This window comes from Cicer arietinum, chromosome 6 (assembly GCF_000331145.2).
Source record: "Cicer arietinum cultivar CDC Frontier isolate Library 1 chromosome 6, Cicar.CDCFrontier_v2.0, whole genome shotgun sequence".
NCBI lineage: Eukaryota > Viridiplantae > Streptophyta > Magnoliopsida > Fabales > Fabaceae > Cicer > Cicer arietinum.
This window is the reverse complement of record NC_021165.2, coordinates 30648955-30660146: the sequence shown is the minus strand read 5'-3', so window position 1 is coordinate 30660146 and position 11192 is coordinate 30648955. Positions and strand designations below refer to the sequence as shown.

At 27.7% G+C, this 11192-nt stretch overlaps 1 long non-coding RNA gene and 1 pseudogene across 1 annotated transcript; both read left to right on the top strand.

Moving 5' to 3' along the window:
* The first annotated feature begins 3621 nt into the window (after positions 1-3621).
* LOC140920895 (uncharacterized) lies at positions 3622-4653 on the top strand. Its single transcript, XR_012163523.1, has 2 exons — positions 3622-4031; positions 4412-4653. It is a non-coding gene; the product is annotated as an uncharacterized lncRNA (long non-coding RNA).
* Positions 4654-7461: 2808 nt separating this feature from the next.
* LOC140920961 (uncharacterized) lies at positions 7462-9486 on the top strand (annotated as a pseudogene).
* Positions 9487-11192: the final 1706 nt, after the last annotated feature.

Here is an 11192-nt window from a genome sequence, read left to right as displayed (position 1 = left end):
GATTTTGTCCACAACTGCTTCCACATATAGGCCTCTTCGATAGCCGCATTCTTTTCTTGCTTTCGCACATCTAACTCTTCATTTGCACCTCTCAAATAATCTTGTATGTCAAGTTTATTTTCTTTTTCAATTTTCAACCTCTTGTTACTTCTTTCAGTAAACTGACTTTTACAAGTGTTTTCTGATCGTAAGCTCTCGTTCTCTTGGGAGACTTTTTCTAACTTCGCATGTAACTCTTTTTTCTCCTCCTCAGATTTCAACAATAATGCTTTGAGTTCTCCTATTTCTTCATTGGTGGCAAGGGTAGGTTCAAATATTTCCTGATCACTCGAGGGTGTATTGTGGAAAGGCAACTTGATTTCTTGGACGTTATGTTTTACCCATTGTTGAGAGGGTTCTTTTGTGCTGCAACTTCTGCATCCAAGTACTTTTCCTTTTCTAATGATCATTTCCCAAGCTCGGCTTATCCTTCGCAACATCGGTGGGTCTACTATACCTGTATTGTGCAAAATAAAAGCTTCTAATGACTTATCATCTGGTTTTTCCAACATAGGGTAGCCAAGCTGTCTCAAAGCTACCGCCGGATTGTAATTAATACATCATTTGATTCCCATGAGAGGAACATTTGAGAAATCTCCGCATTGACATATTACTTCCTCTGCCCCTTGTTCTCTGTGATACCATGAAATTGTGTCTCCAGTAAGGCTAGCTGTACTTTGAGCCCATTCACGATTATATTTAATTCCAATATGATACCCTTTCTTGAACATATGAGACATAAACCAGATATACAACACTGGAGCACAACACAAAATTGTTCCCCATTTCTTCTCATGTCGCATATGTAGAGAGTAGTATACATCAGCAAGAATCGCGGGAACTGGGTTTTGCTTATGTTTGTTAAAAGATAAGAAGACATTGATAGCAGCAAAATCAACAAAATTATCAAGGTTTGGGAATAAAACAATACCATAGATGATTAGAGCCAAAACGTCTATAAAAGCACTCCATTCTTTTTTAACGGCTAAATCGTGGCACTTTTGCTCTAGATATTTTCTTGAAAAACCATGAATGGCTCCTTTTTCTTCTTTTGTACTTGCCAACTCTCTTATATCGATTTTCAATACTTCCGAAATTGCCTCCAAACTTGGTGGTTGCCCAGTATATCGATAAGGATTTCCTTTTTCTAGGGAATAACCCAATATTCGCTCAAATTCCTCTAATGTCGGGGCCAACTGAAAGTCTTGAAAGGTGAAACATCTTAAGAGAGGGTCGTAATACTGAGCCAAAGCCGTGAGGGCCCCCGTTTGCACATTTACTGCCAAGAGATTTAGGATCTTCCCATATTTGAGAAAGAAACTATCACGTTGTATAGTTTTCATTTGATTGCTGATGTCTCTTAAACTTTTCAAATCAGGTTGTTTGAACTTTAAAAGTAAAGTTTTTCTTTTTTCTGATCCCATTGTCTGCTTTAATTTAACACGTGACTAAGATTCTTATGATTCCCCAACAATCCTGAAAATTGATGCAAAATGCCAATTTATTTTCAAAAGAAACAATGTCATGAAATATGAATGCAATCAATTATGTAGAATGATTGTAGTGAATATATAACATTTTGAATGAATGTATGAGGTGTTTTTTGCTTATATGGATATTCTTATAATGAAAGGGTCTATTGGCTTATGTAGTGAAACTCTCACAAGGGTGGCTCTATAGTTCTAAACACGGTTCCTAGAGCCATTAATCTCATTTTGGAATATTGTCAACAACAATAGGTAACTTATTTGGAGTGCCAATGCCCTCAATAAGATCAAACTCTAGGTGAGATTTTCGCGCTAACCAAACATGATGTACATCCAGAAGGCTACCACTACACAACCTCGAAACTAAACTTAAGTTTAGTTCAAACCTGGGTGTAAGGTTCCCCTCATAAGTGTGTGTCTTAGTAAAAGTGTAGGGTGTGGAATAAGTATGATTCAATAACTCCATAACGATAATAAAACATATATACATAATAAATAAATAAATAAATAAATAAATAGATAAATAAATAGATAAATAAATACATGAATAAATAAATAAATAAAAGTGATCTACAAGCTTAAAAAAATATTATAATATCAACTAATTTATTTTAAAAATAAATAAAAGAAAATAAAAAACAAACAAAAATAAAAAAAGTTAAGAATTATGCACAATTAATTTATTAGGCCTGACTTTTTAAAATGTCCTCAGTGGAGTCGCCAGCTGTCGCGGCCTAAAATTTCGACTATTTCTCGAATTAAATGGAGTCGCCACCAAAATTTATTTTAAAATAGGGAAAATATTGAGAAACCCTTAAAAATAAATAAAAATAAATAGTCTTTGAAACCAAATTTTGAGTTCTGAAGTCGATTATGCGTAGGGAAGGTATTAGCACCCTACGACATCCATTAAAACAACGGTTACCTATAATTAATTGTGCAAAATTAATTTAACTTAAGTATAATTATTTATCTTTATTATTAAATATAAATAACGATTATTATTATTATTATTATTATTATTATTATTATTATTATTATTATTATTATTATTATTTAAATATAATTTTGGAATAAATGTGTTCAAGGAATAAAAAAACAAAAATAAAATAAAAAATTTTAAGGCGCTTGACAAGAATGCGATCTTGCTCCTACGTATCTCCTGGTGCGATGGAGAAATCAAAGTTACGTAGTTCTTAATGTAGAAAATGTTGATGTGTTGATTTTTTTTTAACGAAAATGGGTTTTGTTATATTTAAAAAAATGTTTTGACAAGAAAAGCAAATAAATTTGTTTGACTTAAAAAAATATTTTGAAATACGAGTTTTAGGGCTATCAAGTTGTACAACTTGTGTCCCAAAACTCAAGGAATAAATAAGATGTCACATCTAATTTAATCCTCTAAAAATATTTTATTATTCTCGATTTTTTAAAATTGAGTTTCAAAACCACCAAGTAGTACAACTTGTATTTTAACAACTCGAAGATAAAAAAAAAAAAAAAAAAAAAGGTCATGTCTAAAAAATCAAATTTAAAAAAGTCGATTTAACATTTAATTATTTATAAAAATAAATTTTAGAATTATCAGGTTGTAACAATTTGCGTCCTAAAAGATTAAAAAAAAAATGTCTCATCTAATTAACCCTTCAAATTCAATTATAAATTATCTTTGCCTTTTTTTTAAATAAATAAAAAAAATTAAAAATTGATGCTAAATATTAAATAAGTTTAAATAGTTCTACGAAATAAAATCAGTAGTAAACACACACAAAAAAAGCAAAAAAATGGTAAAAAAGATATATGGACTTGTAATATGATCTATTAAATAAATAAACATTTTAATAATAAAAAAAAATATTCATATGTGAGCTCTTTCAAAATAACTTTTAACTAAATAATTGATTGAAAAAATTCATTTTGGTATTAAATAGCACAATCCAAAGTTAAAAAGAAAATTGATTAATATCACTCATAAAATAAATGATGTTTATTATCATTTAATTACATTTGTAATTATTTTATAATAATAAAGGGAAATTAAATGGAAATCAAACCAGAAATTTTATTAATTAAATGGAAATAAGTTATGGGAATATAATGACTAGCAAGGCTATAATGACTAGCTAATAGCAAAGCAAAGTCTCGTGAACAGCCTGACAGCAGCCGTTCATACAGGCTGGCAAGCAAGTGTGCTTTCCTAAAGCCTATCAACAAAAAAAGCAAACTTGGCACAAATTGAAAAATCTGAAGCTAAGCATCCAGTAGAAAATAAAACCAATTTTAAGCTTTACTATCACAACTAAAATGATCTCAACCAAAATCAACATCCTCACAAACAAAATAAAATTTCATCTTTTAAATAAACCAACTCTAGTTTCAAATTTTAGCTTCCAATCTAATAATATAATGTTCGAAAAACAGCAACCATGAAGATAATGAGAAGATACATGCCTTTTTAGATATCGGTGAAGACATATACGATGGTGTGCGGTGGAAGTTGGGACGGTGATGCCTTTCGTTTCTTCTTCTTCTCTTTCTTTTTATGTGTTTTTTATCAGTATTAATCTCAGATCCCTCCCCCTTTTTGAAATTTGATAGGGCGTATATATAGAGTTTTTTTTATCTGTTTAATTGTTTTCTTGCTTGCCTTGGTCCTTCTCCATCAATGTCCTGTTTGATGTTTCGTTTTCGTTGCTCATCATCTGCATTTTTCTGCACCTTTGACGCCTTCGTAAATTTAGATTATTTGTTCTGATTTGTTCATTGCTGAGCTTTTATTTGTCTTTTAGTTTCTTTTTTTTTAAACTCTAAAATTTGTCTCTTTGTTCTGCACAATGTGTACCAAAACTGACTTAAAAATTATGTTTTTATGTTTCTCAAATTAGTTAAAACAGGAACAGATGTATCAATAAGCATGGCTTGTGCATCAATGGTCGTCATCATCAACATAGCAGGGTTTGGCAGTGAACAAAGTCAACATAGCATGGCTTGATCTGATTTAATTTTTACTGTAATTTAATTTGGCTTTATTTTTAAATTGTAATTTGATTTGATTTTAGAATTGTAAATAGATTTGAAATTGTAAATTTATGAGACATAATAAAAATATTTATTGTAATTATTTTTATTTCCTTTTTTAAATACATATTTTTTTTTTGTTTTTAAAATGGACAAAATTAAGGTACTACAAATATATTATTAGATTAAAGCCTTCATGAATTCCATGGGGACTCGTGAACAAAAGTGCACAATGCAATGATCAATACGTAGGAAAATAAAACCAAATCCCAAATTATAATTTTATAGTTTCGTAGTTTCAGTTATCATGTTCTCCAACAAAACGTGATTTTGACTGTAATCTGTAAGTTTCAAATCAAGAACAGGATCTTATCAATCTGACTTATACAAATGTTATTGTTATTGATGATAATTTACATCTCATGATTCCTCTGGACTTGGAGATATTGCAGGTTTTTTAAAAAAAAAAAGGAGAAGACAACAGACTACTCTACTACTAGTAAAGAACTTTAGGAGGAGATAACAAATTAATCTACTAGTAGTAAAGAGCCTTTTACGAAGATGATTTTTAAGGTAAGGAAAACCATATGAAAAATGATGTTATAATATATAATTTCTGCCTAAGAGTTAGAAAATATGTATAATTTGGTGAACCTTTTTGACATTTTTTCTTTTCTGGATTAGTTTTATGTTCCCCCAATTATTTTCCTTTTCTTTTTAATAAATTTTTAGTTTAAGAAAAAAAAAAGTTAGAGAAAACATTACAAATCATCAAATATGTCATATCACTTCCAATGTGGTTAAAACAAAGCTCTTGGAAGTGAATTACAGCCAAAGTGAGAGTTATTATGGGTGTTTCATTTCCAATGTGGTTTTCTTGTCATTTGGGATGTTTGAAATAGATAAGGGTTGTCAACCTTTGGTTTCCTTACATTTATATCTATTTCTCTTTGCATTTCTTTTTCATTATTCTTTACCCGTTTTAAATATCACTTCTATTTTATCATAAAATTTGTCTAAAGTTATTCAATTGGCCAAAGGTAAAGAATCCAATTTGGTTGAATCAAATAAACCAAAGCAATTATTAATTGATTTGATTTGTTGCAAATCTAATAAATTTATAATAAAATATTTTATTTAATATTATATTTTTAATTTAAATGTTTAATTTATATTCAGATTAGTTTATTATATATTAAATTCATTTTATATTGATATTATATTTTAAATTTAATTTAAATTTTAATTTAATTGTAATTTAAATTTTCAATTTATATTCATATTAGTTTATTATATATAATATTATAATAAAGTATTAATTTCGAATTTAAAAAATTAATTTTTTAATATACTTACAAAATATTAATTATTTAATCTGGATGATCCTTTGTGGCGGCCTAAACCCTCACAAAGGGAAGCATTTGTGGCGGTCTGGGCCCTCACAAAGGCTTAACTTTTTAAAATCAATTTGTCTTTTGTGGCGGCCTATACCCTCACAAAGGCAGGCGTTTGTGACGGCTTTTGACCTCACAAAAGACAACGTACTTTTCAAACTTTGTGGCTGTTTTTGCCGCCACAAATGTTTGTGACCACCGTATTTGTGGCTGTCTAAGGCCACCACAAATTCCCCCTTTGTGGCTGCTTCTTCCCCCTTTGTGAGAGCTTTTGGCCCTCACAAAATCCTTGTTTTCTTGTTGTGAACCAAGTTGGTTCTGTTACAAAAACATATTAACAGTGTTAGTGTTTTTGTAACAAAATTTTGACGGAATGACTATTTTAAAATGAAACTATATTTGCAGGGATATAAACCAAACAAAAAAACTTACGAGGACTAAAATAAATAAAAAATGTTATCTTTACAATGATCAAAGACATATTTAAACCTTTTAAATGTTATGTACATGTACATGTACATGTACATATTCAATATATTTAATATTTTTAAAATATTAAAAATTATAATTTTTTTATATAAAATATGATTTTAATATTTTTTTAATTTTATTATTGTATAATAATAATTATAATAAATATAATTTTTAAATTAAACATTTTTTATATATGAAATGGGTGCAGGCACAAGATGAAAAAAAGCGAAATAGAAATAAAAATTTAAATTTTACATTCAATAAATTTCAGAGACGAATGTAAGTTTCTCCAATTAATCAAGTGAGAGATAAGGGACAAAACCACATTTGCCATACCTTGTTGCAATGACTAGTTGCAAATGGATAACGATGCTGCTTGATATATAGAACTCCATGTGGATGGTCCAATTTTATTTTTATTTTAGTTATTTAATCATTGTCATTTATCCTATTATATATATATATAATCCGAGAGTATAGTTAATTTTCATACTCTTATTTATCAATATGTAGACAAATTTCTTTGTATATATGATTGATTATTATTATTTTTTGACTGGAATTATATATGATTAATATATGATGTAAGTTGTATCTATGACGATTAATATATTATTAGATTAAAGCCTTCGTGAATTCCATGGAAATTCGTGAACCAAAGTGCACAATGCAACGATCAAAACGTAGGAAAATAAAACCAAATACCAAATTATAATTTTAAAGTAATTTATTTCTTTGTTTATTGAATAATGAATACAACAAAGAAAATTTTCATAGACTTGGCCAAATTTTGTACCTTCAAAAATGTACATATAAGTTTTCCCATAACCAAATAAGAAAAAGAAATGCCTCCTTAAGTCTCTATTAGATACGCGCAGTTTTATTTTACCACTTCAATTCCAACCTATATACTATAAAATATACTAGAACCTTTTTTTTATTCACTATAATATATTCCAAAGTAACAAAAGAAAAACCTATATATACACCATTATGATTCTTTTTCCAAATAATTGTCTTCATCTCTTCAACACTTCCCATTACATACACAAAAAGAGAGAGAAAAAATAATATCCTTTGTTGTTTCTTCTTTCCTAAATAATATTTCTTAATATTTGCTAAACTATACACTTTACTTAGAACCATGTCTGTCTCAACCAAATTGTCTTTGGTTTTGTTACTTTCTTCTTTCCTCATCCATGCATCTTTGGGTATGTATATTATATTATTATACAATTTTCATTGTCATGATTGTTCATTTATTTTTTAGGTTCAAATTAAATTTGATTTAAATCTTTATAAATTATAGTGTTTTCTGATTTTAATTTTTGTAAGTGTTTTTATTTGAATTTAGTTTATGCAAATCTTAAAACAGTTGTTTTTAGTCTCTAACATCGATTTATTAGACCATGTAACATGATTTTATTAGGTCATGTTTCACATCAGAACAAAAAATAATAATTTTTTAATTTATGAAAAAACTTATATAATTCAAAACAAAAAAATGTTCTAATATTTATAAAAACTAAAACATATAATTTTTTTACAAAACATATTTAAACCTTATTTTTAAGATATATATATTATATTTATTCATGATTTTTGCAGCTACCATGACATGTGAGAACTTGCCAAAGGAAGTGTGCACTTCTGAATAGCTTCATCTGGAAAGAGATGTTTATTGGAAACAGAGAAAGGAATGAATGGTGAGATAGAATATGAATGCAGAACATCTGAAGTTATTGTTGAAAGAATGGCAGAATACATAGAGACAGATCAATGTGTGGAGAAATGTGGTGTTGATAGAAATTCAGTTGGTATTTCATCTGATGCTTTCTTTGAGCCACAATTCACTGGAAAACTTTGTTTTCCAATTTGTTATCAAAAATGTCCCAACATTGTTGACCTTTTCTTCAATTTGGCTGCTGGAGAAGGTAACAACTAAGAATTGTTCATTGATTGTTAATGCAACTATTTCACCCTCCTACTTTCACCATTGTCTAACAAATTAAGTGTTCTCTTAGCTTAATATATTTGTATAAATATGATTTTAGTGTTAGATAAAAAAATACAAATATCAGCATATATAAAATTATCTTACAAATAGTTTTAATATTTATTGTTAAGTTAACATATATTTTTAAATGATGTTTTATAAACATAATTATAATTTTTTTTTAAATGAGTTTAAAATTTAATTTATAAGTTTTTTTTTATTTAATATTTTTGATATTTTTATCTTATATTTTTAAATTTAAAAATATTATATTTAATTCATCTCAAGTTTGAAATTTCTAAATTTTTGTAGAACTTTTTATAACCATTTGTAGAAAAATTTTATATAGTAACTAAAAGTTATAATTTTTTTTTACATAAACTAAAAATGAAATATTAAAATTTTATAAAACTAAAAACATATTTAATTTATATATTAACGTTAAAACTAATCAATGTATATATTGCCATCTTATTTATCAAAACATTGAAATAATTTTACAATGGTAATGTTGGGACACTACTTTCATGTGTTTCATTTTTACTATTCAATCCAAAATATAAACAAAAATGAGTTAATAAAAATTGATATATTTAATTCAAATTTTAAATTATAAATATTTTGAACTCCTTTTTTACATACATAGTTTTTCCTCTTTAGATTTAATAATTAACATCCAATAACCGAACTTGAATTAATATGAGTATAGGAGTATTTTTGGCGGAACTATGTGAGAAACACAAGACCAACCCTCATCGTGCTATGATCGAGCTTGTGAGCTCTGGAGGAGTTGCACCTGCCCCTACTTCTGATATTTCAGAGGAAAATGTGTCACTAAAGAAAAATGTAAATCCTCTATGCAAAAACAATCTTCTTCAATTGAATCTCACTCACCCATTAGTCTCTACAATATGTAATCAAAGTCCTTAAGAAGGGATTAAATGATGGACATTTCCGCTGACCTCATATAGTGAAATTCTCATACGAAAATTTCTCAATTGTGTTTTCATTGACTCCAATTGAATCTTGATTCATTCATGTAATATTCAAGATTTTGTTGGATACTGTATTGTTTCTTTTTTTATGTGACGTAATATGTTTTGAGTTTATCAAATTTTGGAATTGTTTATGCTCTTGGTAACTTGATATCTCTACGATGAAGTGTGTCTCAATAAAGTAAAATTAACTTACTTTCTTTGATTTTATATATAAAAGAATTTAATCAATAAAAGTTAATGTATTTGATTTAAAATTTGAATTAAAGAAAATTTGTTTATGCTCTTAGTAACATTTATTTTTTTGACTCTTTCTATCATATTTAAGATATAAATAAAATTGAGTATTTGCTAAAAAAGAATGACTCAGGAAAGTTGTTGACTCTAACTACTCGCCTCTTTAAAGTTAAATATTTTCTTGCTGTTAATAATACGCATAATCTCAGTTATGTGTGGAGGAACATTTTGAGTGTTAAGCCACTACTCATTGTGGGCAACCGATGGAGTGTTGGAAATGGACACAATTTTTAGTAAATTTCTTCTCTCACCCCTAGGTTTTCGATTAAAAATCTCTAAATTAAACATTTAGATTGGTCAATCTAAAAGTATTTTTTGTCAAATATATTTTTAGATTGACCAATCCAAACAACATTGAAAGTGGAAGAAGAAACTCATATTTCCGTGTAGAATGAGAAGTGGATTGAGGATTGAAGAGTATAGTTAATCTCTGTGTTGCTAACCTTATTGAGCCTATGTCCAAAAGATGGAACGATGTCTTGGTAACCAACTTATATGTAGGTTGTGGCAGTTCTACGTACCACCAATTGTAGGTCGCTTTAAATGTAATATTGATAATGTCTCTTTTTCAACCAATTTCAACTGTGTTGGAATTGGTGTATATAATAGATGATCAAAGTAATTTTGTACTTGTAAAAATGGAGTGGTTCGCACCTCGTTGTTCAGTTGAAAAAGGCGAAGCAGCTAGTTTTCTAAATACGTTTTGAAATAGGATGTATGGAGGTCTTTTTGGAGACTGGTTGTCAAAGTCTAGCTCTAGAATTTATAGAAAACACTATATTTCAATTTGATGAAAAATTATTGAAATGAACCATTATTGTTATTATTATTATTATTATTATTATTATTATTATTATTATTATTATTATTATTATATAAAAGAGATGAAATGTCAATTAATAAAGATATATTTTCAAAAATAATAAAGATGGTATTTTTAATATTTCTATTGTTTCTAAAAATATAAACTATTGTTTAATATTTCTTAGGGTTTGTGCTCTAAGGAAGAAAAAGGGTGTCCATTTCTTTAAAGTTTTTATTTAGACTCTTTGAGGTAACTACACAACTCTAAAGCTAGTATGAATCTCTAGATAAAAATGTAGTTTTTGTTAGAAATCTTATTTTTGTGCTTAAAGTAGATTTGAAGGATTTTTATGCTTTCCTAGAGTTAGCTAAACTTTAGAGTAATTTTTCTAAAGTTTTAAGAATAGTTTTTTATACTCAGATTTGTCAGCTGAGGTCTTGTCGACTACTTTGGGAATTGTTGGAGAACAAACATAGGTGATTGTCCATAGTTGTGAGTAAACGACGATCATCGTCATATATTTTTATAATATTAAAATTATTATTTTACTTGCTTTCTATATCAAAGTATATATTTATTGAAAAATTGGGGAACACTACCTTTGATTATTTCTCGATTTCATCCTTAATTATTTTCATGGTCTTTGTTATATAATATGTTAATAGTTTGATTTATTATGAGTTATAA